This window comes from Hypanus sabinus, chromosome 9 (genome assembly GCF_030144855.1).
Source record: "Hypanus sabinus isolate sHypSab1 chromosome 9, sHypSab1.hap1, whole genome shotgun sequence".
Lineage (NCBI taxonomy): Eukaryota > Metazoa > Chordata > Chondrichthyes > Myliobatiformes > Dasyatidae > Hypanus > Hypanus sabinus.
Genome location: NC_082714.1, coordinates 20292365 through 20319665, shown reverse-complemented (window position 1 = coordinate 20319665; position 27301 = coordinate 20292365). Strand labels below are relative to the sequence as shown.

The 27301-nt window shown below is 39.5% G+C and overlaps 1 protein-coding gene across 1 annotated transcript in view; it reads left to right on the top strand.

Annotated features, from left to right (window-relative positions):
• Positions 1-27301, top strand: part of grin2aa (glutamate receptor, ionotropic, N-methyl D-aspartate 2A, a) — a 295359-nt gene that overhangs the window by 88628 nt on the left and 179430 nt on the right. The window lies entirely within an intron of this gene.

The following is a 27301-nucleotide window of genomic DNA, read 5'->3' as shown; positions in this document are numbered from 1 at the left end:
AATTCCTCCTGCATATCGGTAGTTTGATTGACAGTTGATGCACTTTTGTATCTTTGATACCTACCTTAATTAATATGAGTAAATCTGGTCAGTATCACATTGATATTAACAGGAATTTGTTTTATCTTTTCCACTGGAATAGTGGTTATATTTGAAAAAGGCTTCATTGGTTTGATGAAACTTGGAAAGGGATGTGAAAGATAGTCTTTTTATTGCCATAATGGATAGATGGTTGCAAACAAATTCAGTATTTTTAAAATCCATGCAAACAGGATTAGACAGTAGGAATTGCAAGTCTCGTAATTTATAAACACGATACTGGAAATGCAAAGCAAAACACACAAAATGGTGGAGGAACACAGCAGGTCAGGCAGCATCAATAGACATAAATAAACAGTCACTGTTTCGGGATGAGACCCTTCATCAGGACTGAATGATTTATTCATGTTGTACACACCTTCTGAAATTTATTCTAGACTGGATTGCTGTAAATGAATTTGTGTAGCAAATTCTAATTGTTTAAAACCACCAACTAGAATAATGCCTATCAACCTAATTAAAAAAAAGATTCTGTTGTGATCCTTTTCCTGCATTAAAAAAGTACACAGTAGCTGCAAATTGTTTTGAAGTACCCTGAAAATGAAAAACAAAATCATTCTGTCTTTGCTGAGTGAATGATGTGGGATCATAAATTCATTATGCTTAGCTTAAAATGGTACATACCGTATATAATGTAAGTTCAGATAGTAATGAATCTCACATTCAGCAAGGTGTACTCTTGTTCTGTTTGTGGTTTCTGATGAGTGGGAGAAAATGACTTACAAACGAATGACGTTGAAGTTAAGAAGGTGATTTATTTCCAGAGTAAAGTTTTCAACAGAAGGACAGCTTGGAGGAAAGGCAATTCAAATGTGAAGATGAATCTGACAGAAAGTTAGGACTTTTTAATTCCTTTATGAAATACTGGTGTTAGTGGCAAGGGAAGCATGTACTGACCTGGAGAAGGTGGTGATGAGGCGATTGCTTGAACTGCTGCTGAGGAACGACCCATATTGGTCAAGAATTCCAGCATTTGGGTGGCTGATTGAGGAAGGGGCAATGGGAGACAACTAAACCCAATATCCAGAGTGGCATAGAGATAATGTTGCAAGTGAGGTGTTCCTAGGTATTTGCTATTTCTTTTCGTTAGTAGGGTGGGGTGGGGGTGTGTAACATATTTGGAAGGTCGCCACTGACAAAATGCAGCTTTCCATTTTGTAAATGGTGTACACGGTAACCTCGGTGCCTGGTGGGTGAAGTGAATAATAGTGAGTGTCACTCAAGCTATTTTCTTGATCCTGAATAGAGTGCAGGGATGGATAGAAGGGGTCAAGAACCATCTGCCTATTAGTTACCTGTTATTTCCACAGATACATTGCCATTAATTAATGTTGAGTCTAGCTTTGTGCTCTAAAATATTAAACTAATTAAAGGAATAGGATTTAGAATTATCAACGTAGATCCATGCAGTTTGACTTTCGTTAATTTCCTCATTAGTTGAACCTTGACTTCAGTCCATTATTTGCATAAAGATATTCTTCTGAAAAAGATTTGTAGTCATGTAAAAGATCAAATTTAAAAGCATTTTGTTCTACTCATATGCAATCTTTTACTTTCGCAGTAAACATTGTTAATCACTTAATTATGACATTAGGCTATATAACTTAAAATTGTCTTATTTTCTTATAATTATTTGTAATATATAATTTTCTTATAAGTCTTGTATAGAATAAATGTGTCCTATAATCTGTCAATGAGCACATCGACATGAAACACTATTATAGGAAAGCAGCATCAATCATCGGAGGTCTCCACCACCCAGGTCACGCTCTCTCTTTGCTGCTGCTATCAAGTAGAAGGTACAGGTGCCTCAGGACTCGCACCACCAGATTGAAAAACACTACCCCTCAGTCATCAGGCTCTTGAACCAAAGGGGATAACTACACTTACTTGCCCCATCACTGTATTGTTCCCACAACCAATAATCTCACTTTAAGGAGTCTTTATCTCATGTTCTCATTATTTATTGCTATTTATTTATATTTGTATTTGCATAGTTTGTTGTCTTCTGCCCTCTGGTTGATCTTTCATTGATCCTGTTATAATTACCATTCGATAGATTTGCCGAGTATACCCAAAGGAAAATGAATCTCAGGGTTGTACATGGCGAAATATATGTACTCTGATAATAAAATTTACTTTGAATTTTGAATTTAAAACATTGAGTTGCAAGTGGCCAGATTTTCAGTTATCCAGTGACATCAATTAATATTATATTGCTCCACAGTGAGAGAACCTTTTAGCAGTGAAACAAGTGACAGGCTGGCAGGTGATTGCAACAGCCACCCCACACCCCCAGGTCAAGAACAATTGTATGGAATAAGAGGAAGGAGTAGTATTAGGCCATTTGGCCTATAGGGCTTGCTTCTGCAGAGTGTGTGAGCATACATACCAGCCACCATCTGAAAAGTATATGTTCCTTGAGTAACAGATTCTAGACTCTCCATCCATCAGATGTGCATTCACTTGAAAAATGAATCACCTTTGAGGCTAGGTTGTACTTTGTGCTGGATGTGGATCTTTCATTTTTGGGTCCTTGGTTTAAATCCAGAACAGGCAGCTCAGATAAAGGTCCCTCCTGTCTGTTGCTGGCAATAATTTAAAATGCAATCTCTCTCTCTTCCCATCATTCAGCTGTTAATGGTCTTCTTTTAAATTAAGCACAAAATATGACAATTTTCTCAAAGAGCTTCATTCCAACAAGGCCTCTGTGATGTGACCTGGAAAGTCCTCAATTAATAATTGAACGTTGAGATGAGAATTGAACATTTTATTGCAGAAGTTGACAAGACTGAAATTCTCAATGTCTTAATACCTTTACCATTCTTACAAACTGCCACAAGTCTCAATGCTGTATAAATGTATTCATTAAACTTTATGAGAAGAAAGTACCCTTGAACCTCAAGCATTTACATCATATTTATTAAGTTCTAAATTCTAAAGCCAAAGAGTAATTTTATGTAATGGGCACAAAATTCAAATCGTTAATGAAACTAAAGAAGTGTACTAATGAAGCTGATTTCCCCCTTGATCTGAAGTAGGTATTTGATTCTTTTCAAAGACCAATTGATTGCAGTTAAAATCCAAAATTAACCTGTGATTGAGAAATGCATTAGAAAAAAAATGTCATCGAACGGCCTGCTGTTGAAAATTATTTTATTCAACCGCAATTTTTGTGGCTTATCAGAGAATTATACCATCACTAATGTTAATGGCTTATTCCTCAAGCTATATTATTGTCAATTCACTGATTTAAATAGATGTTTCATCTTTGGTGAGATTGAATTATAATTATGGCCATCACACTAAAGGTGGCTAACCAATATCCATTATGAATTTAAACATTTCCGAGCTGTATTATTAGCCAAAGTACTCATCTGAAGGAAATGTTCAAATGGCCAATCTTGTCTTAAGAAAGAAATAATCTGTTTGTTGATTTATCTGCCAGCTTGGACTTTGAGAGTTGTGAATAAGTCTGCTAACCCACTGCCAAGTTTTTAAAAGGTTTAAGAACAGGAGAGAAAACAAAAGAATATTAGAAGTGAAACACACAAACACATTTAAAAAAAAATCAACATTTTAGGCTGAGACCATTCTTCAGGAAAGGGAAATGCCAGAGTAAGAAGGTGGGGAGAAAGGAAGGGCTACAAGCCAGAAGATGATGGCTGAGGCCAGTTGAGGGGGAAGGTGGATGAAATGAGAAGCTGGAAGGTGATAGGTGGGAAAGGTAAAGGGCTGAAGAAGAAGGAATTTGATAGGAGAGGAGAGTGGACCATGGGAGAAAGAGAGGGGGGCACCAGCGAGAGGTGATGGGCAACTGAGGAGAAGAGATGGGGTAAGAGGGAAGCTAGAATGGGGAATTGAAAAAGAGAGAAGGGGGATGGTGGGAAATTACTGGAAGTTAGAATATCAGAGTATTTATTCCCATTCATTAAATGACAGCCCACAAAGCACAGTGTGTGTAGTTCACTATTAAATATTATTATCATCCTTCCATTTCTGATAATTACTTCTGTACTTGGTTTTCCACTGCCTCTGATATCTTGAAAGATGTTGTGTATGTTCCAATTACACTTTTCAAAAGGAATGTTTTATTTCCTCGGGATTTACTTTATCCTTTGCATAAGATGGCAAATGCTTTGCAGGCAGCTAACAAAACTAACTAACAATTTTACTGAATATACCTTATTGGGGTAGAATCACTGCAATGCGCAGCCTGGGGGCGTGCTTTTGAACCATCTGTATGACCTGCCATTCTTATGGTATCCTGAAATATTCAGCGATCTGGACTCTTGAGAATGCAGGTATTGTTGTGGTGCCCATTGCTGGAGAAGACTTTGAGCTGGACAGAAACTTCAGGCTGGAATGGAGCAGCAGGGCCCAGGTCCGAGAATGAGTAATGAAGTTATGTTTGGCCAATTTAAGCACTGAGCCAAATTAAAAAGATTAAGGCATCACTGCTGAGGGCTGGGGTCGATCCAATTCACTACTCTGTGAGGCTTCACTCGTCTCAGCATTGAACTGGCTGTACATCTGTGGCCTGCAGCCGTCGGTACTTGTCTTAGTGCTGAACCTGGCTCTATAGCTGTGTAACTCAAACAGAAGTGGCATTGGTCTCTTGGTGGGCTCTCTCACTGGTTCCCTTCTTGCATGATCACTCTGTTTTTGAGGACGGCCTGCTTTAGGCAGATTTACAGCTGTGCCATATTCTTTCCATTTCTTGATCGTTGACTTCATTGTACTCTAAGGGATATTCAGTGACTTGGAAGTTTTCTTGTATCTCTCACCTGACTTGTGCTTTTGAATAACCTTTTTGCGGAGTTACTTGCAGTGTTCTTTTGACTTCATGTGTAGTTTTTGCCAGGATACTGACTAACCAGCAGCTGGACCTTCCAAATGCAAGTGTATTTTTGTTACAATCAATGAAACACCTTGACTGCCCACAGGTCTCCAAAAACAGATCTCCATTTAACTAATTATGTGACTTCTAAAACCAATTGGCTGCGCCAGTGATGATTTGGTGTGTCATATTAGTGGGGGGGGGGGTGGTGGTGTGAATACGTATGCAATTTTTATTTTGTGTTTTCTATTTGTAATTAATTTGGACCACTTCATAGAGATCGGTTTTCACTTTGACACAAAAGAGTCTTTTTCTGTTGATCAGTGTCAAAAAAAGCCAAATTAAATCCATTGCGATTCAATGTTGTAAAACAATAAAACATGAAACCTTCCAGGGGAGTGTGTTGAATACATTTTAGAGGCACTGTACAGTATGTGCAAGGCAAGGGTTAGATCATTTAGGACAGAAATGAGGAAAACATTCTGCAGTTGGAGACAGGATCGGTGACGGTGCAGATGTAGGGAGTGGGGAGGGGCAATCTTTTCTCTTTGGAGGAGCCTCTGGAGACTCAGACATTGATTATATCCCAAACGGAGACTGGTAAATCTTTGAACATTTTGAAGAAGCAAGGGATATGGGAACAGGGGGTGGGGGGTAAAATTAGTGCTAAGATAGAAGGTTAGCCATTGTTTTGGGAACATTTATAATCCATCAACCATTAGGCTTCTGAACCAGTGTGGATAACTTCACTCACCTCAATACTGAACTGATTTCACAAACTGTGGACTCACTTTGTAGTACTCTCTAACTCAAATTCACAATATTATTTATTACTTATTTATTCATTATTATCATTTTTTTTGCACTTTGTCTTCTTTGGTACATTAGTTGTTTGTCTACTTTCGTTTGTCATTCATTCTTTTACATTTCTTTGTACCTACTGTGAATGCCCACAAGAAAATGAATCTCAGGGTAGTATATGATGACATATTCTAACTTTGTTGATAAATTTACTTTGAACTTTGATTGTCTTATTGAATGGCAGGGCAGTTTGAAGGAATCAAATGTTGTTCCTATTGTTTTAGCTTTTAAAAATACTTGTTATTTCTGTACATTGCTGAATATTTCCAGTACTTTTGATTCCCCTGCTATTCAGATCTTGGGCACCAGCAGAAAATGATGGAAGTCTGATTCTGCCTTTTAAGATCACTGCATATCACTTAATTGGTGTTTCAAACAAATTTCCTGAGTACAATTTGTGTAGTTTGCAAATGACTCTCACCACTTGTAATGACTGAAACTTCTAAATAATCATTAAAGGCACAACTGAAGAAAGATCGTTGATCTTAAAATGCAGCTTTCTTTATTTCTTGACAGATGCTGCCTGACCTATTGAGTATTTCTAATGTCCTTCAATGGTTCAATGTAACACCAGAGAACATATACAATATACAACCTCAAACCCTTACTCTTTCCAGACATCTGTGAAACAGAAGGAAAGAACCCAAGCCGCAAAAGTACCAACCCTCCCCCTCTCTCTCCACCTCTTGCAATTTATACTCCATTTATTTTATTGCTATATTTATTTATTTTTTATTTAGAAATACATTGCTGAACAGGCCTTTCTGGCCTAGCGAGCTGCACTGCTCGGCAACCCACCTATTTAACCCGAGCCTAATCACTGGACAACTTATATTGATCAATCAGCCAGTCGATTTTTGGACAGTCGGGGGAAGTAGGAGGAAACCCATATCATCAAGGAGAGGATGTACAAGCTCCTTATATATAGCTTTGGAGTTTAACTCTGATCTTTGCCCCGAGCTGTAATAGCATTGTGCTAACTGCTACGCTACCATGGCACCCCCAAGTTCCCAGCACTTGTAGTATTTTGCAGTTGTAAATTATCATGCTGCAATATCAGACTTGGCCTGAAACTTAAACTGAATACATCAGGGTCTTTTAAAAGCCTGGATTAATGGAGCAATAAAAGAAGAAAGTTGGAATCTAAATGAATATCTTTACTCAAGGCTAGTTTCATCTGACGTGGTTTACAAGAGTAAGTCCTCAAGAAAGGTCAGTGATTATAGAATTACACTGCTTGCTATCAAACACCTATAGACCCAGGCTAGCAAGTGAAATAGGTTGTGTTGACCAAGTTGCAATAGGGGATCCACTTAGGTATATATTTGAAGTTGTTTAGCTGGCAATGGAAGGCTGAATATTTGACTTCTCCAACATCAGTTTGTTGCTTCAACAGTGCAATGTTGATTTAGTGATGATGCACACTCAGTAGCCACTTTATTCAATACAGGAGCTATCAATTAACGTGGCTACAGAGTGCATGTTCCTGGTCTGCTACTATAGCCCACCCACTAAAGGTTTGATGTGTTGTGCGTTCAGAGATGCTTTTCTGTGCACCTCTGTTGTAATGCCTTCCTGGCAGCTTGAACCAATCTGGCCATTCTCCTCTGACCTCTCTCACTAGCAAACTATTTTCACCCACAGAACTGCTGCTCACTGGTGGTTGTTTTTTTTTGGTCTTGCACCATTCTCTGTAAACTCCAGAGACTGTTGTGCACGAAAATCAGCAGTTTCTGAGATATTCAAACCACTCCATCTGGTAGCAGCAATCATTCCAAGGTCAAAGTCACTTCAATCACATTTCTTCTCCATCCTGATGTTTGGGCTGAACAAACAACGGAACCTCATGATCATGACTGCATGATTAGATATTTGCATAAATGAGCCTGTGTATAGGAGTATGTAATAAAGTGGTCACTAAGCATATGTCTTTTAACACATTAGTAAAAATAAGCATAAACGTTCCAATGTAGAGAAATGCTGCTCTGTTTTCCATGAATCTTTTGATCTTCCTCACAGTAAAAAAGTTAGTTTGGTATTGATTATAAATTATGCATGTGCACAATTTTTAAAGGACTTAAAATACTTGGATAAATGACATCAGTCTGCTAATGGTTTCATTAGTAGTGCAAGTATATTGAACTTGTTAAGTGGGGCAGTTGGTAGTTACATCTATTACTGAATGGTCTCCGGTGATGTCAGTGTCACAGATGCAGAGTTTTAGTGGGGCCCAACTAGTGCTACAAAACCTGTAAAGCATTAAACTGTGAGAAAGCAAATCTTATCCGGACTCAGAAGTCTAACATACCTTTGGAAAGTCTCAAGCTAAATATTAAAGCCTTAGAATAGGTGTGTTTGGCTGACAGAGGCTATCATTAAAGAAAAATTCCTGTTAAGAAATCATCCATTTAAATTATGATGGTAACAGGACAAAGAACAGACAGCTGTTCAATCATGGAAAGGGGGCTGATTACGAGTGTGTTATAGTTGGGTTGCCTGCATTCATTTTAACAGTCATTTCAGTTTTTACAGTGCATGTCTGCCGGGTTCTGCAGGCTGCAGTAAACCCTGTGGCAGAACAGGCAAAAAGAACAATTCCATAAGGTAAATGATTTTACATCACTGCCTGTGGACCAGAGGGATCCGGACTTTTATACCCAGCCTAAGAATTACCTCACCTTCAAGGACTCTACAACTCACTTTCTCAGTATTATTCAATTACTTTTAATTTAGTATTTTATTATTTTTTTCTTAGCTCAAGCTGGTAAAACCTGAGGTACAGGCATAGCCAAGCACAATTACTCAATTGCCAGGAACTTTTGGACTATTCTAGTGACATTTAGTATTGTGGCTTTCTGAAGATGTACATAGATATTGCTGTGTAGCCCTAATTGTTTAATGTTATTGTGCAGTGACTTTGGGAACATGCCAGTTGTAGATATTACTATTGGGACAATGTATACATTGTTCATGTTCCATAGTCTTTCAATTTCCTCTTTTAATTCAGCATACTTCTGGTGTTTTTCACTTCGTGATTTCTGAATGTTATGTGTGTTTGGAATGGCTATATCTATTAAGTAAGTTGTTCTTGCTTGTTTATTATTATTATTATTATTTGTACTTACATAGTTTGTCTTCTTTTGCACATTGGTTATTTGTCAGTCTTTGTGTGTAGTTGTTCATTGAGTCATTGATCAGCTATGAATGCCCGCAACAAAATGTAGTATATTGTGAAATCTACTGTACATATTTTGATGACTTTCTTTGAACTTTGCTGCTTCTGCCCCCTCACTAATAGCCACAATCTGTGCTTTCATTAATCCTGGTCCTGGAACTCTAGCAACCATTGATGGAGAAACCAGCAACTGGGAATTCATCTGTCCTCAACATTCTGTTGTTTCCTCATCCTTCCTTCCTCACTTCTCACTCACTCAACCTACGTTGTTCTCCTCCACTGCAATTTTGTGCTGCAGACTTCCAGTTGGCAGGTCTCTTTTACGAACCACAGTGCCCATGGACAGTAAACCAAAAAGAGCCTTGCTGCTAGATGTTGAGGGATAGTCAGGGCCGTCTTGGAAGTTAAGCAACCCCAGAGCAGGCATTGCAAGGAACTCATCTGTAGGCTAGAATTCAGGCCTTTGGGGACATAAGGTAAGGTGATTTATTGGGTTATCAAGCAAAGGCAACCAGCATTATTTAAAATTTGCTTTTGTCTGTGGCTTTGTGTGATTATAATCTCTGAAATGCAGCAGCTTAAATTGGCTTTGGCTGAATGTTTTTTTCAGCTTCTTTTCAAAGAAACTGAAGAAGCTAACATGCATTTGGCATGACATTTGATTTCAGATCACTAGGGGGTTTATTCTGTGATATAATTAGATATTGAGCAATGAAGACACGTCCTTAAGCATAACATATTCAGAAATGAGTGAGACCACAGTAATCGGTATAACTAAGGCAAGGTCTTCAGCTTAAAACACAAATCAACACACAGAAATGTGGTGCTTGGATTAATTAAATAAACCTGTATCGGTAAGGAATGAAGTAATGCTATTAAATTATGCTACATCAATAGATTTTGTTCTAAAATGAGTAACTTCTTGATGATAATTTTCACATGATTTTAATCATATATAAATAAAGCAATTGCTTGTTTTAAACTTATATAAACAGTTACAATGAGGAATCTGGATTACTTTGAGAGTTGACTGAGGCCAGTGGGTGAAATAGCCTCCTTCAAGCTCAAAAGAGAATGACAGAATGTATACTTAAATTATCATAATATCACTGGCATATGTAATAGAATCATAGAAAAGTACAGCACAGAAACTGGCCATTCAGTCCATCTAGTCCATGCTAGACCATTTAAGCTGCACCAGGACCATAGCCCTACCATCTACGTACCTATCCAAACTTCTTTTAAACATTGAAATTGAGCTCAAATGCACCACTTGTGCTGGCAGCTTGTTGCACACTCTCACAACCCTCTGAGTGAAGAATTTTCCTCCTCATGCTCCCCCTTAAACTTTTCACCTTTCGACCTTAACCCATGACCTCTGGTGGTAGACCCGCCCAGTGTCAATGGGAAATGAACCGAAATTTGTTGTTCGGCAGCAACAGTTCATTGCAATCCATAATAATAAAAAATCTATAGAATTACAATTAAAAATATGTATATCAAAATTCAATTAGGTAGTGCAAAAAGAGAACAGAAAATGCAGTGAGATAGTATGTGTGGACTCAATACCCATTCAGAAATCTGATGGCAGAGAAGAAGAAGCTGATCCTGAAATGTTGAATGTGTGTCTTCAAGCTCCTGTACAACTTCTTTGATCGTAGCAATGAGAAGAGGGCAATTCCTGGGTGAGAATGAGAATACATAAGTGAAAGTGCAGAATAAATACTTGGGAGCAAATTGAATGATTGTTTAAACACATGGTATTTTCCATATACCTGGAATTAGCTACACCTTCTAATTACAGCTTTTGAAATTTCACACCATTTGCTGCTGTAATATCTATTCTCAATCATGATGCATTAACATTTTTCAAATTTGACAAACCAAATCACGTAAAATGGTAACGTAGTGGTTAGCGCAAGGCTTTGCGCTGCCAATTCTAAAATCAATCAAGATCTGATTCCTGGCACTGTGAGGAGTTTGCCTGATCTCTACCTGACTGCTTTCATTTCCTCCATGTGCTCCAGTTTTATCCCACGAACCAAAGATGTACAGGCACGGGATAAGGTTAGTGAGTTGTGGGCATGCTATGTCGGTGCCGGAAGAATGGCGACACTTGTGGGCTACCCCCAGCCCAATTCTTACTGATCTGATTTAATGCAGATAACGCATTTCATTGTGTGTTTCAATGTAAGGGGTAACAATTAAAGCTAATCTCTTTTTAAACAAAAAAAAATTAGGAAAGATATTGAAGTAAATTTTTCTAAATAGCTTGTAAAGAGGTAGAAACAGAATCGATAAGATCTTCAAAAGGGAGATGGGTAGGCAGTTAAGGTAGAATAATTGATAGAGGAAGAGAAGGGAACCTCACCACCCCTCTCTCCACACCACCCAGCCCAGTGGTAGAGCAGAGGGCAGGTATGCCACCAACTGATCTGAGCATGTTTTTGTGCTTTGGTGCTGCAACATACAGCAAGCTGGCACTTCACTACAGATCTAATAACCACCCATGAGTGTGATCTTGCCCAATGACAGTTATGTAAATGGTGCTAAGGCATACCTTGATGTTCTGAGGGCGCAATGCAACCTCGGCTTCTCTCTGTTTAATTTCTTTAGAGATACAGTGCCGAACAGGCAATGAGCTGCATCCCACCTATTTAACACTAGCCTAATTGCAGGGCAATTTTCACTGATCAATTAACCCACCAACTGGTACGATTGTTGGACTGTGGGATGAAACCAGAGCACCTGGAGGAAACCCGTACAGTTCACAGGGAGAATGTACAAACTCCTTACTGATGGCGTTAGAATGAAACTCCCAACTCCAGAATGCTTTGAACCATAACCAATAGCCTCTATCCTACCATGGCGTCCTCTGTGTGTGATAACACACTGATGGCAAATGGCAAGAGTTTGTACTATTGGTAGTACATCTTGTATTTCACCTCATGGTAGATTTTCTAATAGGAATTGAATCATTTTGTGCATTTGAATGTGGCACAACATCATCTAATTTCTGGACAAGGGGTTCTGATAAGTGAATAATCTAAAATAAAGTCAGAAAATACTGGAAGCAGCATCTGTGGAAAGGAGAAACAGAGTTAACATTTCAGATTGGGGAACTTCATTAGAACTGGGAAAGGGAGATTAAAAAGGTAGTTTAATCTTGTAGAGAAAGCGGTAGAGGGATGAAAAGGACAAGGGAAATATCTATGAATGGGGCAAGTCAGATTTGGGTTAATGGAGACATTTATATTGTTCTTCTTTGTGGTGTTGTGAACTGCTAATGTTGGATATGACCAGCTTGGTCAGGCCTTATAATTGAGGAAATACAATTAAGTCAACATATATTCAGTGACCTCTTTATTAGATACCTCCCATACTTAACAAAATGGCCACTGATTGTATGTTTGTGGTCTTCTGCTGTTGTAGCCCAACCATTTCAAGGTTCGATGTGATGTGTGTTCATAGATGCTCTTCTGCACAAGACTAATGGGTGGTTATTTGTGTTACTGTTTCTTTCCTGTCAGCTTGAACCAGCCTGGCCATTCTTCTCTGTCCTCTCCCATTAATAAGCATTTTTGCACACAGGACTGCTGCTCACTGGATGTTTTTTTTTGTTTTTTCGGCACCGTTCTCCGTAAACTCTAGAGACTGTTGTGCGTGGAAATCCCAGGAGGTCAGCAGCTTCTGAGATACTCAAACCACCCGAATGGTCACCAACAATCATTCCACAAAGTTACTTAGATCACATTTCTTCCCCATTCTGATGTTTGAACAGAACAACATCTGAACCTCTTGGCCATGTCTACATGTGTTTATGCATTGAGTTGCTGCCAAGTGACTGGCTGATTCAATATTTGCATTAACTAGCTGGTCTGCATGTGTACCTAATAAAGTGGCCACTGAATGTCTGGATGAGTTACAGCAGAATCGGCTATTCTGGTACAGATGGAAAAAGTGAGTTGCATAAAGTTAGAAAATTGGATATTGAGTTCAGATGACTTTATAAAGTATTGGTCACTGAGCAGTTTTGGGCCCTCTTGTCTAAGAAATGATATGCTGGCACTGGAAAGGATCCAGAGGAGATTACAGATTAATGTATGAGGAGCATCTGATAGCTTTCAGCCTGTACCTGCTGGAATTTAGAAGGATGAGCAGGGATCTCATTGAAATCTATCAAATATTGAAAACCCTAGATAAAGTGGAGGTGGAGAAGATGTTCCCCATAGTGAGGGAAGTCCAGGACCAAAGGGTACAGTTTCGGAATTGAAGGATGTCCCTTTAGATCATAGAAGTGGAGGAACTTCTTTCACCAGGGGGTGATGGATCTGTGGAATTCATTGCCGCAGATGGCTGTGGAGAACAAGTCATTGTGTATATTTAAAGCAGAGTTTGATAGATTCTTGATCAGTAAAGGTCTGAAAGGTTACAGGGAAAAGGCAGGAGAATGTAGTTGAGAGGGATAATAAATTAGACATAGCAGAGCAGACTCGATGGGCTGAATAGCCTAATTCTGCTCCTATGTCTTATAGTCTTCTGATCTTATGGTCAGATGTCTACATACAATATGCTCATTGAAGAATGACATGTTGTCACTCAAGTTGGAATTGGGCTTTGTAACAGTGCAGGATGCAATGAACAGGTCAGAAGTGGTGTAAGATGGAGAATTATCTTGAATCCTGTTTAACTGGCTGGTGATCAACTGAATTCCAAATGTTATTTGTTTCTGGGGCTCAGTCTCAAGGAGGCACATTCAGTTCCAGGCTAATACTGTACTGAACTATTCTCCCATTTTTCATCATTTCTATCCTCAGAATAGTGACAGATTGCACAATTAGAACCTATGTCTCTGACAACTTTGTGCTGTGCTTAGCTCAATTAGAACTGTCAAAATCTAATTTGCTGGTGACAACTCCTGGATATTAGCAATAGGAGATTTGCATCTCCTTGCCTTTAACCTTATTTAAACTTCAGCAGTGAAGGATGTTTTGATAGTCAGAAGTTATTTCCCGTTCCCAAAGATTTGGTTCCACAGCTCAAGATTTTATGTGATGGCTTGCTGACCTGGGAACCTTGATGTAATCCCCTTAACCTCGATGAAGATGTCTAGGGCAGGAGTTTGGAGGGAATTGGCCAGCACAGCTCTCAGTGAGGTTGTGAACTCCGCCTTAGCGTAGGTGTTCTGAAATTTCAAGGTATTTCAGCAATTCAGTGCAGAACATTGGCAATCCCAAGCAAAATCTAGCTCACTGGCCTTTCTTTCCAAGTGTCCAGAAAGGCTAAATATTTCTGCTCTTTCTAGTTGTCTTCCCTAAATGATCATGGCAATCTTATTGGAAATGCTGGGCACAACACCAATATTTTGGGAACAATTACTACTAAATTATATTATCAGAGAGGGCTTAGCCTTCATTGATGATTGAACAGGAAATACTATGGTTGAGTATTAGGGGTATTGTTCTGATCAACAGTTAAAGCACATTTATTGGAAAAATTCTGGTTGTACATTGATGTAACATTTTCTTAGTTCATTTTAGTTGTGCCTGGTGTTAACACCAAGTGTAAAATGATTTAATTTTCCACTTAATGCCTGCAAGTTTCTACAAAGTTCAAAGTACATTTATTATCAAAGTATGTATAAATTATACAACCTTGATAATTCATTTGCTTACAGGTAGTCACAAATCAAGAACAAAGTACTACATTATATGTTATCAAACTATTAGTCAGAACCTAGACAAAGTTAATTGAAATAAATCAACAACACACACAAAATGCTGGAGGAACTCAGCAGGCCAGGCAGCAATTATGGAAAAGAGTAAATAGTTGACATTTCTGCCAAAGGGTTTCAGCCCAAAACGTCGACTGTACTCTTTTCCATAGATGCTGCCTGGCCTGCTGAGTTCCTCCAGCATTTTGTGTGTCTTGCTTGGATTTCCAGCATCTGCAGATTTTCTCTTGTTTGTAATTGAAACAAATCCTTGCATTTAAATCAAGAACTTGGAATTGCAGTTGGAATAGGTTTATTGTCGTCACATGTATCATTACACTGTGCAAAGCTTGTCCTGCATTACAGAGCAAATCGTTACACCGTGCTTGCGATGGTACAAGGTAAAACAATAACAGTGCACAGAATAAAGGGCAACAGCTGCAGAGAAAGTGCAGTGCAGGTAGAAAATAAAGTGCCAGTTCATATCAAAGTAGATTGTCAGGTTAATAGTCCATCTTATCATTCAAAGGAACCAAGGTACTATTATGCCAGGGTGGTAGAGGGTTCCCTTGAGCCTGATGGTCCATGGATTCAGGCTTTTATTATCTTCTGCATGAAGGGAGATAGAAGAAGACAGAATACCTGGGGTAGGTCGGTCTTTGATTATGCTGGCTGCTTTACCGAGGCAGTGAGAAGTGTACAGTAGACAGAGTCCATAGAGGAAATGCTGGTTTCTGTGATGTGCTGAGCTGTGTCTACAGTCTCTTGTGGTCCCATGCAGAGCAGTTGCTCATGTACTAAGCCCTCATGTATCCAGAGATTTTCTATGGTGCAGTTTCTCAGTATTCCTTCAGTACTTAATTTTGTATCACTGCAAGATTTGTTTCCTTAACATGTTCAGCTCTTTATCCAAAAATATGTTGTTTTAATTGCGTTGTTCAATATTAACTGTTATTCAAAACATACAAAGTCTGAAAAGGGCCGATAGCTTTTTTAAAAATATCATCCTCTGTACTATTTAAAATGTACAATAAAAATAGGTACGTGTAAGTCATTTATCTCCTCGGATCTTACCTGTGATTCAGTGAGATTAAGACTGATCTGTAAACTGGTTCCAAATGCATGCATTTTCTTTTCTTCTCTCTTTCTGTTTTGTTCTCCAAAATCAACTAACCCTCGGACTTGAGTTAGAAAAATGATCCTACAGTTTGTGGAAGCAAGCTTTCTATTGAACATTCAGAAAGCTGTCAAAGCTGCGTAAAACTTCGGTTCGGTCACATTTGGAGTATTGTGCGCATTTGTGGTGACTGCATCGCTGGAAGGATATGGAGGTGTTAGCGAGGCTGCGGAGGAGGTTCACAGGGATGTTGCCTGGATTAGGGTGTACTAACTCTCAGGAGAGGTCGGACAAACATAGCCTTCTTTTCCCCGCTCTGGAGCGTGAGAGGTTGAGGGCGAGACCTGCTAGAAATATATAAAATAGTAAAAGTCAGGGCAGATAGTCAAAGTCTTTTTCCTATGGAAGTGTCAAATATTAGAGGGCATAGCTTTAAGGGGAGAGAGAAAATTCAAAGGAGATTTATGAGTCAAGTTTTTTTCCTACACAGAGACTGATAGATGCCTGGGACACACTGCCAGGGGAGGCGTTGGAAGCAGACGCATTGAGACAGACGTGTGAACAGGCTGCGAATTGAGGAATACAAAACACTTACAGACAGATATGCAGTTTAAATTGGCGTGACAGTTGGTACAGACAATGTGGACGGTTTCTGAAGACCCACACACAATGATTCAGAACCAGCTTTGTCCCCTCTGCCATCAGATTTCTGAACTGTCCATGAACCCAAACCTCATTATTCTCCATTTTTGCCCCAATTATTTATTTTTGTAATTTATAGCAATTTTACGTCTTTACACAGTATCACCATCACTGAATAACAAATTTCAAGCCATTTAACTCTAATAATTAATCTGATTCTGTGTTGGATCATCATATGTTGCGACTTGGCTTCTGAATTTCCCTAATTTTTAGATTATATATCTCATGTCAAATATCCCACCCGGTTATTTTCCCTTAAAATCTTCAACTAAATTATTTCTTAAGCTCTTCCGTGCAGGGAATGCACATGAATTTATTTAATCTCTCCTTGTATCATTAGAATTGAGGTTCATTCTGGAAAATCTAAACTAATCTCTCTCCAGGGCCAGAATAGTGTTGTGACTGGAGTTGTAGCAATGGTTGTCTATCTCATGTTCACCCCTTTTCTAGGTTTGTATAATCATATGATTTTCTGCACCTGTCCACAATACTTCAAATTTTCTCTGCATATACAGTACATTCAGAGGCCACTTTATTAGGTACACCTGTACTCCTTGTTAATACAAATATCTAATCAGCCAATCATGTGGCAGCAACTCAATAAAAGCATGCAGACATTGTCAAGAGGTTCAGTTGTTGTTCAGACCAAGCATCAGAATGGGGAAGAAATCTGACCTAAGTGGCTTTGACTACGGAATGATTGTTGGTGCCAGACGGGGTGGTTTGAGTATCTCAGAAACTGCTGATCTCCGGGGATTTTCATGCACTATAGTCCCTAGAGTTTAAAGAGAATGGTGTGAAAGAGAAAACCATCCAGTGAGTGACAGTCCTGTGGGTGAAATGCCTTGTTAATGAGAGGTCCGAGGAAGTGGCTCAAGATGTCAGAAAAGGGGTATTTACTCAAATAGCCACACATTACACTAGTGGTGTGCAGAAGAACATCTCTGAATGCACAACCTGTCAATCCTGAAGCTGATGAGCTACAGCAGCAGTCGACCATGAATGTACACTCAGTGGTCATTTTATTAGCTAAAAGAGGTACCTAATAAAGTGGCCACTGCGTGTATACGGCTTCACAGCCCTTTGGACCTATTACTAATAATACTTCAACAAATTTTGTTCAGTGGGATAGTTTAATTGATAAGTGCATAATTCGTATGATGTTGAGCCAGTTGGAACAGGAATCATTAAAGATCTCTGAGAATCTGCCTGAGTTGGTTGATTACAGCAGTACAGTTCTGAGAACTGTGAAATTGTGATAACTGACGAAATCTGGTGTGGGACAAATTAATAACACAACAAATTATTTATAATTTGTTTCAGACTGCTCTCTTTGGAAATGTTGCTTTTACTCCATTATTAACGTCCATGAGTTGGTGTAGAAGTCTCCCTATTTGGGGAACTTCAATAAACTGGAGGGGAAGCTGATAAAATAGCTTTGTCAGTAGTGTTGCACTCTTCCAAATTATTTGTCATAGAAGGAAGGCGAGGCGAAAAAGCTAACCATCTATGACGTTGGGTTTGTGATCAATTCCTTGAGAAACATATTGAGAAATGTACATTCTCTGTGGTACCTTTAGCTCAGGATGCTGTGCTTTATAGAGAACTTTCTCTGATAGGTTTGGTGATCGTTTGCAGGGCTATGTATAGTTTTGCTACCCCACATGTTTAATACCAATTCTTAATAGTAAGGTCTCTGGCAAAAAGGGCTGAAGGGCCTGTTCCTGCACTGTAGTACTCTATGACTATGACATCATAGTATTGATAATTAACAGCCTGGGTCTGATATATCTGACACTTCTCTGGGCAAGTTCATCTCCAGCATCTCATCCTCTAGCAATCTTGTGAGTTGGAAACAGCAGAAATCAGTCTTAATCTGGCCCTAATACTCAATTTCAATGTGAATTTTAACAGGGGATGGACAGATATTCCTTCCTGTAAGGTTGCTTCCTGGAGAACCAAGTTGAAAATTCCATCCTTAGCATCATCCATAGTTAGAATATTTCATCTGCTGATGATGAGTGAATGTATGATGCCATTGAGCATCCCAATTAACACTGACATTGTTAGCTGGAGGCCCTGGTACTAACTTTATCTCTTTGGACTGGTGGTGGTCCAAAATATTGAGACATATAATGAATTCCCCAAAGACCATTTTACTTTGCAGACATACACAGATGCCTTTCAAAAACTTAGATCGTTGTGACAAAACTATCCCTTGGCTCCTATTTTCAGTGTTTGCTGACTAAATTGCCAGGATTCACATTTCCCTTTCCTCTTTGCTCATGGGAATTGTTGCAATCTTTTCACTTTCCTCACCAGGGTTTAGTTAACTTGTAATAAAAAGAGTTGCCAGTTAATATCATGCAGACACATTGGTGTAAATTGTTATAATTATCACAGTTAATTATCTGGTAGATGGTTTTCTGTTTATAAAATCTGTCTGATATTCATTCTATTGATATTAATAGAATTTCACTTAGGGCAGCTATGCATAAGATTATTTGAAAGGTGTAGGTGGTCATGTAGGTGGCTGTGTTATTGTGGGCACTTTGTACATTATGTTCAATATTTACACAAGGGTCAGTAAATTTTGATGACAGTTACCAATAAGAGGTAAATTCCAAATGAATCTATGACAGATGGGGATCCTCCTGAAATGTTGCCCATCTGGGAAACATAAAATTAACTCCATCTAATTTTCATGTTTGGAAATCAGATATCCAGTTCTTATGCTTTTTCATCAGATCCCTCATAGATACTGATTATACTTCTCTGTGATGTGGTAGTAGTGCACTCATCCAAGTTGAATATGATGTTCTCCTAAGGAGTTATTCCTTTAATGGAGAACGCCTGTGTGTGATTTTGTTTAATACTGGGAGGTTGATGCAAGGGCACTTGCCACATGACAGAACAGGAAGGTGTCCAGTGGCATAGAATGCAAGACAACTGGGGGCCTTTCACTGCTGCTGCCTTCCTCTGTCTTCACCGCCATTGTGTTGCATCATCTTTTCCCTCCAGCTCCGCTTTGAGGTCCTGGCTGGATTGCCCTTTGTCTGGAATCTCCCCCTTGACCTCACCCCAAGGGGGGGCCCTACCAGGAAGCTAAACTCCAGACGCTATCACTCTTGGGACCTCAGGAACTCATAAGCCTCTCCACCATGACGAGGTGATGATCTTTGGCGAAATCAGAGATGTAAACACTTTCCATTCTTGTTTAGATTGCTATTCATAATGGATGAATAATTCTCAGGGATAATTTTGAAAAAGTGAGACAGTTGTTACAAATCTTTTGTAAAGTATAACCTTTTAACTGTTTACTGTATTTTGACAATATTTTCAAAACGAAGAAGAATTCCTTCATCTACACTGTTGATGTCATTCCATTGCACAATCTGTCACCATGGCCTCTCTTAATGGAGGTCAATACACTTGTGCCAGACCTGAGCATAGTTATTTGTCTTAGACTTCATCACGTGGGTGGGGTGGTCGATTTATCCTTATTTTACTTGGCATCTCGCTCCATGCCCCTTCATGATACCTTGTTTGAAATGTGGAATTCAGTCCATGCTATATTGCAAGACATCATTGCCAATTGAAACAGTTAAAAATAGAGTTGCCTCAAAGTAAGGTACAACTGCACTACATCAGGAACATCAGCACAGAGTTCTGGATTTTGTACCAGAAGTCCAGAGTTTTGGGTAAATGACCTTGTGACAATTTCAATTTCAAGTTTATTGTTATTCAACAGTACACATCTATACCGTCAAACGAGACTGTGCTGTTCTAGACCAAGATGCACTGCACTTTATACATAGCTCACACACATAAAGAAGTATTAAGACAAATAAACTAACACATAAAAAGGTGCATATAGAATATAAGTTAAAAAGTAAACAGCATAACGCTACTGGCACTTCATTCATGATGAGACCTGGCAGGCAGTTCATTAGTCTTACGACTTTTCCCATCCTAACAGTTCTTGTCCTAGTGCTATGGTACCTCTTGCCTGGTTGAGAGTTGAGAGGGCTAATAAATCAGCCATGATGAAATGGCAGAGCAGACTATGTAAAGAAAGGTCAATTTCTGCTCCTGTGTCTAAAGGTCTTATTAACAATGGTGATAATGAAAACTATCAGACTGTCGTAAAGCCCATCTGATTCACAAATAGCAACACACACAAAATGCTGGAGGAACTCAGCAGATCAGGACACCATTAGGTTCTGGTGAAGGGTTTTCCCCATAATGTCAGTGGACTATTTATTCCCCTCCATTACTTAGGTAGTGGATTTTGCCTTATTTTACTTAGAATCCAGCTGATTGGGGTTCCTCCAACATTTTGCGGGTGTTGCTCAAAACTTCCCACATCTGTAGAATCTCTTGCACTTCTGAGTATTCTTTAGGGAGGAGAATCACCTGCTTTTATCAGGCCTCTGGATTTTTTTAACTCCAGACTTATAGTCGTTTCATAACTACCCACTAAAAACACTGATATGTACATCAGACTAACATGAATAAAAGGAAATGGTCAATCCATCAGTGACCGAAGCAACCGATACTGATGGGGAAGATCCTAGCCTAGTCATCTCAGCAAGACCATCAAACACTGGAGCAGAATTGGGCCATTTTGGCCCATTGAGTCTGCTCTGTAATTCCATCATGGTTGATTTGTTATTCTTCTGAATCGCTTTCTCCTGCCTTCTCCCTGGACCCTTTGGCACCCTTACAAATCAAGAACCTTTCGACCCTGCTTTCCTCTTTTATTGCAACACTTAGTTTGATTGAAACATTGAGAGAAGTTTGTATAAGTGCATGGATGAGAGGAACTTGGAGGGCTTTGGCACAGGTGAGGGATGACCGGACAAAGCCAAAGAATGCAAAGTTTCATAGAATAGTACAGCACATTACAGGCCCTTTGGCCCACAATGTTGTGCCGACCCTCAAACCCTGCCTCCCATATAACCCCCCACCTTAAATTCCTCCATATACCTGTCTAGTAGTCTCTTAAACTTCACTAGTGTATCTGCCTCCACCACTGACTCAGGCAGTGCATTCCACGCACCAACCACTCTCTGAGTGAAAAACCTTCCTCTAATAGCCCCCTTGAACTTCCCTCCCCTTACCTTAAAGCCATGTCCTCTTGTACTGAGCAGTGGTGCCCTGGGGAACAGGCACTGGCTATCCACTCTATCTATTCCTCTTAATATCTTGTACACCTCTATCATGTCTCCTATCATCCTCCTTCTCTCTGAGGAGTAAAGCCCTAGCTCCCTTAATCTCTGATCATAACGCATTCTCTCTAAACCAGGCAGCATCCTGGTAAATCTCTTCTGTACCCTTTCCAATGCTTCCACATCCTTTCTATAGTGAGGTGACCAGAACTGGACACAGTACTCCAAGTGTGGCCTAACCAGAGTTTTATAGAGCTGCATCATTACATCGCATCTCTTAAACTCTATCCCTCGACTTATGAAAGCTTTCTTAACTACCCTATCTACCTGTGAGGCAACTTTCAGGGATCTGTGGACATGTATCCGCAGATCCTTCTGCTCCTCCACACTATCAAGTATCCTGCCATTTACTTTGTACTCTGCCTTGGAGTTTGTCCTTCCAAAGTGTACCACCTCACACTTCTCTGGGTTGAACTCCACCTGCCACTTCTCAGCCCACTTCTGCATCCTATCAACGTCTCTGCAATCTTCGACAATCCTCTACACTATCTACAACACCACCAACCTTTGTGTCATCTGCAAACTTACCAACCCACCCTTCTACCCCCACATCCAGGTCGTTAATTAAAATCACGAAAAGTAGAGGTTCCAGAACAGATCCTTGAGGGACACCACTAGTCACAACCCTCCAATCTGAATGTACTCCCTCCACCACAACCCTCTGCCTTCTGCATGCAAGCCAATTCTGAATCCACCTGGCCAAACTTCCCTGGATCCCATGCCTTCTGACTTTCTGTATAAGCCTACTATGTGGAACCTTGTCAAATGCCTTACAAAAATCCATGTAGATCACATTCACTGCACTACCCTCATCTATATGCCTGGTCACCTCCTCAAAGAACTCTATCAGGCTTGTTAGACATGACCTGCCCTTCACAAAGCCATGCTGACTGTCCCTGATCAGTATCAGTATCTCTGACCATGATTCTCTAAATGCTCATAGATCCTATCTCTAAGAATCTTTTCCAACAGCTTTCCCACCACAGATGTAAGCTAGATGTGCTTGGTTGACCACTCGAAGGGTCCTGAGCTGCGAGTCGAGGAGTTCGGAGGGGATCGAATGGTGGCCAGAACTATGGTACCCGGACTATCCCTACTACCTTTTTTGAATAAGGGGACAACGTTTGCCTCCATCCAATCCTCCGGTACCATTCCCATGGACAATGAGGACATAAAGATCCTAGCCAGAGGCTCAGCAATCTCTTCCCTCACCTTGTGGAGCAGCCTAGGGACTATTCCGTCAGGACCCGGGGACTTATCCTTCCTAATGTATCTTAACAACTCCAATACCTCTTCTCCCTTAATATCAACACGTTCCAGAACATCAACCTCACTTATATTGTCCTCACCATCATCAAGTTCCCTCTCATTGGTAAATACCAAAGAGAAGTATTCATTGAGGACTATGGGAACTATTGTCTAAATTTGGGGATTGGGAGAGCCGATCTACGGACTGGTAAAATAATGTAGTATGCTAAAGACCCAGAATCATAATTGGATCCTTCATCATAATCCTTGGCATATTTCTTATCACACCAGCAAGACAGATCCATCACTAATGGTAAAGCATAGTTTGGAAGAGACGGTCGAGGTATCAAGGATCTATGAAGCCTGTTGCACTGAGAAAATAGACCTGCTAAAATACCACTTAACATCTTCTTTCAAACTAATCAGTCTTTAGTGAAAACCACTTAGAAGAAGGTTTGAGAGTTGCCAAGCTACAAAAATTATTTTGCTTGGGGAACATGGCTGCCAATTAACAGAAGTGATACATAATAGTCAAAGTTAAGCTGTCACTCAAGTTCAAAGGGTCAAATAATTTTGAAATTGAGCAATTTTTCCTTAAACATAGACATATTAAGATTTATTAATGTTCAGAAATTGAAAGTATATTTATATTAATGCAAACAACAGCCAGTGCTTCATGATCACAGTTAAAAATATACAAGAAATTAAATGGATCTAAATGAATTGGGTGCAGAAAATAATTTGGTTTCATTGCATTATGCTGCAATACAGATTATATTGATTCCAATCCTATGAAATATGTTATCTGCAGACTCTGTGCCAATATGTTATGCCTCACTAAACCAAGAGTTACAATAGACAAGGCAATTTTTTCTGCCGTGGCCTGGAATGAGAGAAACGAGGATGGTTCATTTTATTGTTGCAATACTTCATCAAACAAAGTTGGAATTGTACATCAGAAAGATCCTAAGGCAAAAAAAAACAATTTATTCTTCAGAATTTTACATTATTTGCACCAAGGTAATTCATATAATGCTCCCTGCAGGGCAAGCTGCTGCCAAGTGATGTTTATTCCTACTGAGAATTGCCTCATTTCATGTGCAAAAAAGGTGACCTAATAGATAGCTTTTAAATTATGAAGTGATTTGATTACTTGGAATGAGGAAATGTTTCTGGTTGCAAGGGATGGTAAAATGTTAAACTCAAGAAGGAAGTCAGGAGAAGAATCTTTATCCATTAAGTGGTGGGAAAGTAGAAAATGGGGCAGTAAAGGGGAATAGCTTTATATATTCAAGAATCAGTATATGGGGAGAAAGAAGTCGAAGAATATATTGCTTGGGTACATAATGGGTCTTGAGTGGGAGAAAGTCTGACTGATCATGCTGAATGTTTTGTTAACTGGTTTCACAGAGCAATACAGTATTGATTTTGACCCCTCAGCTCATTCATGCATGATGACCAACTAGCCTACCTGAGATCATCCTATTTGCCTGCATTTGTCCCATATACCTCTAAACCAAGGGTTCCCAACCTTTAAGTGCCATGGACATTAACCGAGGGGGTCCTTGGACTCCAAGTTGGGAACCCTTGTTCTAAACCATTCTTATCCATTCAAATGCCAGCTTCACTACCCTGTCTGTGTTTAGACAAAGATGTGGGTAAGAGCAATACACCTTGAGGTTGTGAAAAGAGTTTAGGGGATCTGTAAGTACATTAAAGCTGAATCTTTAACCAGATCTTTTGTTTACCAGTTTATTGCCATTTTATTAGGCCCATCAGCAAATAGCTGTTTTCTTTCCAGTCCTATAAAACTAATGCCCACTTGAATTACGATTTCTGATGTGACTCTGTATGCTAAGGTCACAGTGTTGCTTTATTGGCCTGATAACCAATTTCTCAATCCTTCAGTGCAGGCACTGTCCCTTGCCCCACCACCTCACTTTCATTTCAGATTTCAGTTACCCTCCAGATGAAAAAAGACTTCCTCAAATCCACTTTAAATGTCCTACTTTAAATCTACTTTAAACCCCTTTCCTCCTGTTAAGGGAAGAAGTCTGTCACTATCTAACTAATCAATATCCCTCAGAATTTTATATACCTCCACTAGAAACCCACTTGGCCTTTTCTACTCTAGGCCTATCCAGTCCTCAGACATATACGGAACCTTGCATCCCAAGCCACATCCAGGGAATCTCTGGTGAAAGCATTCCTTCCAGAGGTGTGGCTCCCAGAGCTGCACACAGCAATAAAATTGAGGACAAATTAATATTTTATAAACTCGTACCTAATCTCCATGCTAGTATATTCTGTGCCCCAGCTTACTAAGGCAAATATTTCATTTGCATTTTAAATCAGCTGATCTGCCTGTGCTGTAGTTTTGTTTTCAGAGAAAGTTGGAGGTGTACACTAATGTTTCTCTGTTCCTTAATACTCCCTAGGGTCCCACCATGCATTCTGTATATTAAATACTTGTCCTAACAATGTATAATCTCTCATATTTCTCAGAATTTTGTCCAATAAGCACCCCTGACCCCCATGAGTGATGTTAGATTCAATAGTTCAATTGTTCCTTTTAATGTCAGAGAATTATACAATATACAACCTGAAATTCTTGTTCTTCACAGGCATCCACAAAACAGAACAGTACCCCAAAGAATGTGTCAGTAAAAACGTTAGATCCCCAAAGCCCCCCTACTCCCCTCCATGCCTAAGCAGCAGCAAAGTATCAAGCCTCCTCCTTCCTCATAGCAGCAGCCTTTTTGAATAAGGGGACTGCCCTCAAATCATTTGATATATTATTTGGGACCAGAAAAGTTTTGAACACTCCTGGCAGAGCACCAACATCTCCTCCTCTGCCTTTCATAGTAACCTAGGATACATTTAATCAGGTTCTGATTATTGCTCTACCTTAAACCAATTGAGACTTCCGATACCACATGCTTTTTGACAGTAAGTAATCTTAGCATTCCATTATCCTCATCCCTGAAGTTTTACCACAACGCTGCTCTTATTCAAGATGAACACAACATACACTTAAGACTCAGAGTTGTTCAGTTCTAAATGTATCCATTCAGATGAATCCAAGTTGCCTATCTTCAGCTTCATGTGACGATTTTCATTGGAACTTTGCACTTTGCATTTTATTTTACGTAGTGAGTAGTTGAACTTACTGCCCTTCAAAAATGGTGGCAGTGGAGTCTACAAAGCCTTTAGGAAGGTTTTGTAAAGATACCTGAGGGGAAATAATTTGCAGCGCTACAGGGAAAGAATGGAGAAACAAGACTAATGGGATTTCTCAACCAGGAGACAAAGACTCACTGGGCTTAGGGGCCTCCCTGTAAGTCTTGAGAAATCTGTATTCTATGATCTTGTTTTGCCAACCGAGATTTAAAATAATGTGAAGCCCTTTGTCTTCTCAGTGGATGCTAATGCTTGCTGCCAAATTTTTCTGAATGGATTATGAAGTGTTCCTGTTCAAGTATTCAGAGCCGATTGCAGTGAAAAACGGAGTGTATTGGGCAGGCTCAATAGGCTTCGTTCAGAATAAAGCAGCAACTGTTAATGCAACCTGTTCATACTTAATGGAAAATTGATCTCCGTAATCCAAGATAAGAAATCCTGTAAATCACAATGTGTTGAACAGTGATGATTGGTAGGATATGCATACACAATCAAAACAATTTCATGCTAATATTGTGTACTGGAATGTGAAGTTTATCTCTCTACCATTCTGTTCACCTTCAAGGTTTTCCTTAAAGCACACCCCATTGAGCACCTCTGTTAATATCTTTTCACAGTATTGAATTTGTCAATTTGGAATGGAGAGTGAGTTTGTAAATCTGGCGGGGTAAAGCATATTGGGAATGGCGAGGGTGGAGCACTGTGAGAGGGGTGTGGGACAGGTGGCAGAGAAGGAGAGTCAGATGTGACGGGAAGGCATGGGTGCAGACACACACAAGGTTACCTAGACATCAGGCAAGGTAATTTGATTCCAAACATTTGGTTTATTGATCATTACTGGATGTCTCTCTGGTGCCTCCCACTTCCTCCCTTCTCCCTTCCACTTTCCCCAACAAAGATTCCCCTCTACCCCCTCCATAGCTGTTTATACATACATAAGGCTTTTGGATAGTACTGTACACTCTTCAATTGCATTGTTTTGTTGCATGAAGTTCTAATGTTTATTTTTCCATTGTATTATTAGTTGTCTTCTGCATCAGAATCTGGTTTAATATCACCGGCATATGTCATGGAATTTGTTGTTTTGTGGCAGCAGTACATTGCAATGCATAATAAAAAAAAAACTATAAATTAC